The 8,781-nt window shown below is 37.5% G+C and overlaps 1 protein-coding gene and 1 pseudogene across 2 annotated transcripts in view; both read left to right on the top strand.

Annotated features, from left to right (window-relative positions):
• Positions 1–8,781, top strand: part of GALNTL6 (polypeptide N-acetylgalactosaminyltransferase like 6) — a 1,184,120-nt gene that overhangs the window by 443,884 nt on the left and 731,455 nt on the right. The window lies entirely within an intron of this gene.
• Positions 4,083–5,854, top strand: LOC117802243 (annotated as a pseudogene).

Below are 8,781 nucleotides of genomic sequence, written 5' to 3'. Positions count from 1 at the left end.
AAAAAAAACAAATAAAAAATAAATAAAATCAGACTGGGAACCAAGATCAGATGGACGCCAACTGGTTGCTCTACTCTTGCTTCCCCTAATCAACTACTTGCTTGTGTACAATGCAAATATGTAAAACCTGCAAGAAAATAAATTTAAGCCAGTAGATACTTCTAAGCTAGTTCATCAGATGAGTTTAATCTCACCACTGGGGACTACGGGTCTCAAGCTGAGATGCCCCACTCCATCCCATTAAATATAGACTGAGCTACAGATGTATATAGAAGTTGGATGATTCTATTTTATTTTTTCAGTTTACTATTATGTTAAAATAAGGAGGCATGCATAAACTCCTAGTCAGCAATCTAAGCCATTATAAATTATATTTAACTTATTTTAATCAAAATTATATTATAAAAATATTAGTAAACTAATAAATGCTTATAGAATAATTTTCAAGTTTATCAACAATTGTATTAAAATGTTGCTTTTAACTACTAGAAAAGAGCAATGTTACCTCTTTTATTGAAAGAGATTTGTAGTCAATTTTTTAGAATAATGAACAAAGTGCATTTGGCAAAAAAACAATGCAATACTATTTTTTAATGAAATAAACATTCCCTGTAAGGTGTTTCCACCGTGTAAAGATACCTTTAAATATTTCTTTAAATATAATAATGTATTAGTTCCTTCATGTCGAAAGGAATGAGGACACACAGTCAGATTGCATCAGTCAACTCGTGGACATTTATTTTAACAATAAACCAAAGTGTTGAAAAGCAGGAAATACTTTCATAAGCAACCTTCCTGGACTTGAAGAAAATCTGGACCTTGAGCAGGCTACAATGTAGCGCTAGGAATCTCCCAGCAGCTTCGTAACTGCGCAGCAAGAACAGCCCCTTAGAAAAGCTCTTTCTCTCTGTCTAGTGAGGAGTTCTTTCTTCTGCATCTCAGTCAGCTCCTATTCCTTCTGTTCTCCCTTTCTCTAATGGCTAGCTTCTTTATTGTATCTCCAGGCAAAATGCTCTAGAAGTGAGGGTGTGACTGGTTAGAGCAGTCACCAGTAAGTATATGTTATGACTATGGTGTAAATCACTCATGCCTGGCTTCCTCAAACACAGCAGGACACCTCCATGTGAGATGATTCCATTTGGTTCAGATAGGAAGCCATCTTGAAAACATGTGGCCAGAGTACAATTGGAACTTGGTACAAAACATCAGGAGTGTTGCATTATGAATCAGTTTTGGCCATTATTCAGAAGGGATCAATAAATATAGCGGACAGTTAGAGCACATTGTGTCATATAGCCATTTTTTATGTTCTTCTGGTTATTCTAAATAACAAGTATCTCTCCTGAAATGAAGAGATATCAGGGACAGGATGATGTAATCAAAGTTTATATTAGTCAGGCTTCTCCAGAGAAGCAGAACCAACAGACGCATATATGTATGGAATATGTATATATGTATGGACAGAGATTTGTTTTAGGGAACTGGCTCACCCAGTTGTGGAAGGAGCCTGACAAGTCCAAAATCTGATGGGGAAGGCTGGCCGGCTGAGGACTCAGGAAAGAGTTGCAGTTCAAGTCCAAAGTGAGTCCACTGATAGAATTCCTTCTTGATCAGAAGTCAGCCTTTGTCCTGTCAAGTTCTTCAACTGATTGGTGAGGTCCGACCACATTATGGAGAGTAATCTCCTTTACTCAAAGTCTACTGATTTAAATGGTAATCTTTTTTTTAAAGATCTTATTTATTTACTTGTCAGAGAGAGAGCAAGAGCGAGAGAGTGCACAAGCAGGAGGAATGATAGGCAGAGGGAGAAGCAGACTCCCCACTGAGCAAGGAGCCCGATGTGGAACTCGATCCCAGGACCCTGGGATCACGATCTGAGCCAAAGGCAGATGCTTAACCGACTGAGCCACCCAGATGTCCCAAATGTTAACCTTATCCAAAAAGAACTGTCCAAAAACATTCATAATAAAATCTGACAAATATCTGGGCATGAGGGCCCAGCCATGTTGACACATAAGATTAACCATCACAAGGCTCAGCAGGGCCTGAGCAGACACAGGAACTAATGCTGTTTGGGCCAGGGGAAGCTTGAGCACCAGCCTGGAGGTTTCCTGAACAAGTGAGCTGATTCCTCTCTACAGCTGGTACTGGGAGAAGACCAGGTTTTGCAACTGACAATTCTAGGAATAGACAATTCTAGGAACAATTCAAGAAATATACTGATCCCTTATTAAGGGACAGGTGATTTAATGGCTTCTAACTAGTTCATGTATTGCTACCAAGAAAGAATAGGTGAACCTGGATTTCCAGGGAAAGCGAAACTGAGATTTAAAAGGAGCATAAGAGTCCTCTGAGGGGGCTGACAGCCTGAGAAAGGAACACAAGAGGGATACTTCAACAGTTGAAACAGTTGAATAGTTGAAAATCTAGTGAAATAGAACTTCAGGAGGGGACAGAAGATAGTCTAGCAAACAACAGCAACAACAACAGCAAGGAGACATTCAAAGAGGATCGATTTACCCATGCAGAGGATTTTCTGGAACTAAGAATATTACTTTCAACTTAAAACATTTAATGTAAGTGTAGAAGGAGTGGATGATGACTTCTGAGACACATATTTGTGGACAGGAAGATATAAATATAAAATATGTAAAATAAAAATATAAAAATATGTCAAAACAGCATATATTATAGGCAGAAAGATTAAGCTCTGAACAGGTGCACGAATTTGAACAACCAAAAAGAAAATTTAGAAAAGTACTAAAAGAAAATGTCATGGATCTCAAGAATATTTCAGCCCAAAGATGGTAACACGGATGAAAAGAGACACATCTAAGCAAATGTTAGTTGAAATTTTTTCCAAATTAGGATAAAAATCATCTTTTGAAAATCTCTTGGCAGAATAAGAAGTTATATAGAGAGGAAAGATAACCAGTCTGTCATTAAAATCTTCATCTACAACTCTAGAAATTAGAGGAGAGGGAGTATATATACATTCAGTATATACAAAGCTTGAAAGAGTATATTACCCACACATCTCTTCTGAGTAAAATAATCTAGAAAGAATTCTAACCAAGGAACAAATGAAATAAAATCTTCAATGTAAGGAAAAATTTTAAAAAATTGTGGGTCCTTATATAGTCAAGAATTAAAAAAACTAGATAAAGAGGTTAAAAATTAAATAATATTAAGTGTTTAAAGTAGCATAGCATCTTATCAAGGATGGAGAGGCTTTCAGACAGTAATAATGTTCTAAAGGTCTCTTGAGGGAAAAGATGAAGTGTGGGGAAGTACAAGAATTTTAAAGGTCACATCTTATTAGAAGCGGTGCCATGATGGGAGGAGGTATTTGGTATTTTGTTTCACGTAATAGCAGAGAAGTAGGCATATGGTTAAGAGTGCCATGAAGGGGTGAGTAATGAAATACTAGGAAGAAAATCACTGAATAATGTAATGAGGGACATCATATACTGATGAAGGGTAGAATAACAATATTATTTTGAAAACATCTGAAGCTGATGATATTCCAACATATTTGATCCATAAAAGCTGCGATTTTCTAAAGTTCAACCTATAGGGTTTATGAACATACAAGTTTACAAAAAGCATGGAATGATAAAGACAGATTGCTAATGAAATGACAAGCACTCTTTTATTTACATTATCAGAATACAGGTACAGGCATACCTTGTTTTATTGCACTTCACTTTATTGAGCTTTGCAGATATTGTGTTTTTTTATGAATCGAAGGCTTGTGTCAACCTTGCATGGAGCAAGTCTAATGGTGCCATTTTTCCAACACCATCTGCTCACTTTGTGTCTCTGTGTCACATTTTGGTAATTCTTGCAATAATTCAAACGTTTCGTTATTATTCTATCTATTATGGTGATCTGTGATTAGTGATCTTTGATGTTACTACTGTAATTTTGGGGGGGTAGCTACCAACCATGTCCATATAAAATAGCAAACTTCATTGATAAATGTGTGTTCTCACTTCTCCACCTACTGGCCATTCCCCCATTGCTCTCCCTCTTCTTAGGCCTCCCTATTCTCTGAGCTACAATACTGGGATAACTCCACAATGGCTTCTAAGTGTTCACTTGCAAGGGAAAGCTGCATGTCTCTCACTTTAAATTAAAAACCAAAAAAGATTAAACTTAGTGAGGAAGGCATGCTGAAAGCTGAGATAGGCTGAAAGCTGGAGTTCTTGTACCAAACAGCTAGATTGTGAATGCAAAGGAAAAATTCTTGAAGGAAATTAAAAGTGCGACCCAAATGAACACTCACATGATAAGAAAGCAAAATAGCCTTTTTGATGTTAAAGAGAAAGTTTTAGTGATCTGGGTAGAAAATCAAACCAGCCACACTTCCTTAAGCCAAAGTCTGATCCAGAAAAAGGCCCCAACTCTCTTCAACTCTAGGAAGGCTGAGAGAGGTGAGGAGGCTGCAGAAGAAAAGTTTCAAGCTAGTAGAGGTTGGTTCATGAAGTTTAAGGAAAGAAGCCGTCTCCATAATAGAGAAGTGCAAGGTGAAGCAGCAAGTGCTGCTGCAGAAGCTTCAGCGAGTTATCCAGTAGATCCAGCTAGTTAACTAACGAAGGTGGCTACACTAAACAACAGATTTTCAATGTAAATGAAACCACCTTAGATGGGAGAAAGATGCCATCTAGCACTTGCATAGCTAGAGAGAAGTCAATGCCCGGCTTCAAAGCTTCAAAGGACAGGCTGACTCTCCTGTTAGGGGCTAAAACAGCTGGTGACTTAAGTTGAAGCCAATGCTCATTTACCATTCCAAAAATCCCAGGGCCCTTAAGAAATATGGGAAATCTACTCTGCCTGTGCTATAAATAGAACAACAAAGCCTAGGTGATAGCACAGCTGTTTGCAATATGCTTTAGTGACTATTTTAAGCCCACTGTGAGACCTACTGCTCAGGAAAAAAAAAAAAAAGATTCCTTTCAAAATATGACTGCTCATTGACAATAGACCTGGTGACCCGAGAGCTCTGATGGAGATGGACCATGAGATTAATGTTGTTTTCATGCCTGCTCACACAACATCCATTCTGTAGCCCATGGATCGAGAAGTAACTTTAACTTTTAGGTCTTTTTTTAAGAAATACATCTCATAAGGCCCTAGATGCCATAGATTGTAATTTCTCTGATGGATTTAGACAAAATAAAATGAAAACCTTTTGGAAAGGATTCACCATTCTAGGTGTTACTAAGAACATTCAGTATTCATGGGAAGAGGTCAAAATATCAATAAGAACAGGAGTTTGGAAGAATTTGATTCCAACCCTCAAGGATGACTTTGAGGGGTTTAAGACTTCAGTCGGGGGAATAACTGGAGATTTGGTGGAAATAGCAAGAAAACTAGAATTAGAAGTGGAGCCTGAAGATGTGGCTGAATTGCTGCGATCTCATCATAGTACTTGAATGGATAGGGAGTTACTGCTCAAGGATGAACAAAGAAAGTGGTTTTTTGAGGTGGAATCTACTGGTGAAGATGCCATGAAGACTGTTGAAATGACAACAAAGGATTTAGAATATTACAAAAACTTAGTTGATGAAACAGAGCAAGAGTTTGAGAAAACCGACTCCAATTTTGGAAGAATTTCCATTGTGGGTAAAATGCTATCAAAAACATCACATGCTACAGAGAAATCATTCATGAATGGAGGAGCCAATTACTGTGGCAAAATTCACTGTTGTCTTATTTTGAGAAATTGTCATTGCCACTCCAGTGTTCAACTACCACCCTGAACGTTCAGCAGTCATCAACGTCAAGGCAAAACCCCACATCAGCGAAAAGATTACAATTCACTCAAAGCTCAGAACATAACACTTTTTAACAATGAAGTATTTTTTTTAAGATTTTATTTATTTATTTGAGAGAGAGAGAGAGAGACAGCCAGCAAGAGAGAGAACACAAGCAGGGGGAGTGGGAGAGGAAGAAACAGGCTCCCAACGGAGGAGGCTGACGTGGGGCTCAATCCCAGAACGCCGGGATCACGCCCTGAGCGGAAGGCAGACGCTTAACGACTGCACCACCCAGGTGCCCCTAACAATGAAGTATTTTTAAATTAAGGTATGTGAATTGGTTTTTTAGACCCAATGTTATTGCATACTCAATAGACAACAGTGTAAACATAACTTGAATATGCACTGGAAAAACAAAAAATTCAATTGACTTGCTTTATTGCCATACTCATTTTATTTCAGTGGCCTGGAGCCAAACTGCACTCTCGCCGAGGTATGTCTGTTCTATATTTTACATTTTAAATGAAAAATAATGCTAAACAATGGAATCCTACCGGGTGAGTCATAAAATTTGTGAAAATAAAGAGGTCAACGTGGATAGAGTGATCAGAGAAAACACGAGGGACAGAGGTGGAAATTAAGTAAGGCTTTGAAAGATGAGTAGTAGAGTCATTCCTAGACTCAGGGTGGGGAAAGAGGCCTAAGCACGAAAGATGGAGAAAGCTATTTAAATGCTGGAATGGATTGTCCTAAGGATGCCATAGCCAGTGTGAAGACAGAGGAATGCCGTAGACTAGTAAGATGTGATCAGCATGTGAAAATCTGGTTTAAGTTGAACTAGTCTATTTCACAATGACAGGCATTTAAGCAGTCTAAGAAGGGAAAATGACAGTCGTGTCAAGCTATGCCATTCTTTTAAACACAGCTAAGATAATGCTGAGTATCGGTTGGTACAATGGGTGGCATTTCTGAAGTGAGACATCACATGTCATTCTGCAAGCTTGTGTGTGACTGGGAGGTCGCATTGTGATCATGATAGATGTTCACATCAATTGACTTTCTCTGAGAATCTGAGAATGTAATACAATCAATGCATCTGTTCCGAGTATATCATCTTCACGAGGCATAGTTACCAATGAAACACACGTCACTGAACATTTTCATTTTTTGGCTTTCTTTCCGTTTGTTTGTTTTAGAATCTGGAAGAGAGGATTTCTAAAATGAAGATATGTATTATGATGAATAAAACTTTCATTATTTGACTGAATATTAATATTGAAGAACCCAGAACCAAAACACTGATAGACACTTCAAAATGTGGCTAAATTTATGCATTACCTACCTGAAGCTTTAAAACAACCTACCAACCAAAAAGGCCAGTGATTACAATTGCAAAACAGCGGTTAATCATAGAATCTTATTTACTACAACTGATGCTACAAGACTTCTTTAAATTTTTAATTTTTTAATTTTTTAATTTTAATTCCTTGAGCCAGGACACCTCAATGGCTCAGTTGGTTAAGTGTCTGCCTTCAGCTCAGGTCATGATCCCAGGGTCCTGGGGTTGAGTTCCACATTGGGCTCCTTGCTCAGAGAGTTGTCTGCTTCTTCCTCTGCCTGTTGCTCCCTCTCTCTCTCTCATATAAATAAATAAAATCTTTAAAAAAATAAATAAATGAATTCATTAGCCAACATACAGTACTTCATTTGTTTCAGATGTAGAGTTCAATAATTCATCAGTTACGTATAACACCCAGTACTCACCACATCATGTGCTTTCTTCATAAGAAATCAGCATTCTGGGGCGCCTGGGTGGCACAGCGGTTAAGCGTCTGCCCTCACGCTCAGGGCGTGATCCCGGCGTTACGGGTTCGAGCCCCACATCAGGCTCCTCTGCTATGAGCCTGCTTCTTCCTCTCCCACTCCCCCTGCTTGTGTTCCCCCTTCTCACTGGCTGTCTCTATCTCTGTCAAATAAATAATAAAATAAAATCTTTAAAAAAAAAAAAAAAAGAAATCAGCATTCTGCTAAAAACAGCTTATAATAATCTATAGAGGATCTTCGTTGTCTTTTCACAAAAAGGAATGCCAACCCCCGATGAGGCACCTCTTTCATTTGTACTAGAAAATGTCAAGATTGAGAAGTGCCGAACTTAGAACATTTCACACTAAAGGAAGAGGAATAGGAATTTCTGTGTAATTAAAAAAATAAAAAGATTGTGTATTATAAATTAGATATTAGTAGTGAATGAGGCTATCTTTCAGTTCAGCTCTGAATTTGAAATTTTAAAGATACAAAAGTAGTTTTGCTCTGTCTGGTTCTGTGTTCTTGATCTGTCCTGCTCCATCCAGATAGTTTTTTTCCTCTCAGTGTTTTTAGAAGTTTAGACACACATACACAAGACCTAGAAATGTTCTCTTTTAGTCACTTACTAAACATTTTCACCTTTCCCATGAAGTATAAAATGCTTCATGTAAACAATATTTTATACCCTTTTATAGAATAGAACAATAACAAAGAAGTCAGAATAGGAGTAACAATGGCACAAAGAGTTTAAAACCATTCATTCTACAAGTTCATTGTTAAACAGACAATCATGTACTTCAGACTACACTGGTTTCCAACTCCAGCAACAGAAGAGATAAATATTACTGAGTTCACGTAAACCTGGATGATCTTAAATTATTCAAATGGCTTAATTACTAGTCATTAAAATGGTTTCTTACATCAACTTTCATTTTGGACTTTCCCCCTGTTTAAATGGAATTTTATATTAAGTGTGCTTTCGTTTGTGTGTCCTTATTTTTAATCAGTTTTAGGAGCTATTTGGTCATTTAATAAAAGGTATTATAATAAATTATGGCTAAAGCGGCTTGCAGAAAATCAAACACAATGGATATCCTCTTAATTTGTTTATATAAGACATCCCCAAACATCTGTGCTGTAGGGTCTTATGTCCTTAAGAGATGATTTTATATTTTAAACAATTGCTTAATGTCATAAGAGACTGTAACATTCA

This window comes from Ailuropoda melanoleuca, chromosome 5 (genome assembly GCF_002007445.2).
Source record: "Ailuropoda melanoleuca isolate Jingjing chromosome 5, ASM200744v2, whole genome shotgun sequence".
NCBI classification, from domain to species: Eukaryota; Metazoa; Chordata; class Mammalia; order Carnivora; family Ursidae; genus Ailuropoda; species Ailuropoda melanoleuca.
The sequence above is the reverse complement of the archived record's forward strand: the minus strand, read 5'-3'. Positions and strand labels throughout refer to the sequence as shown.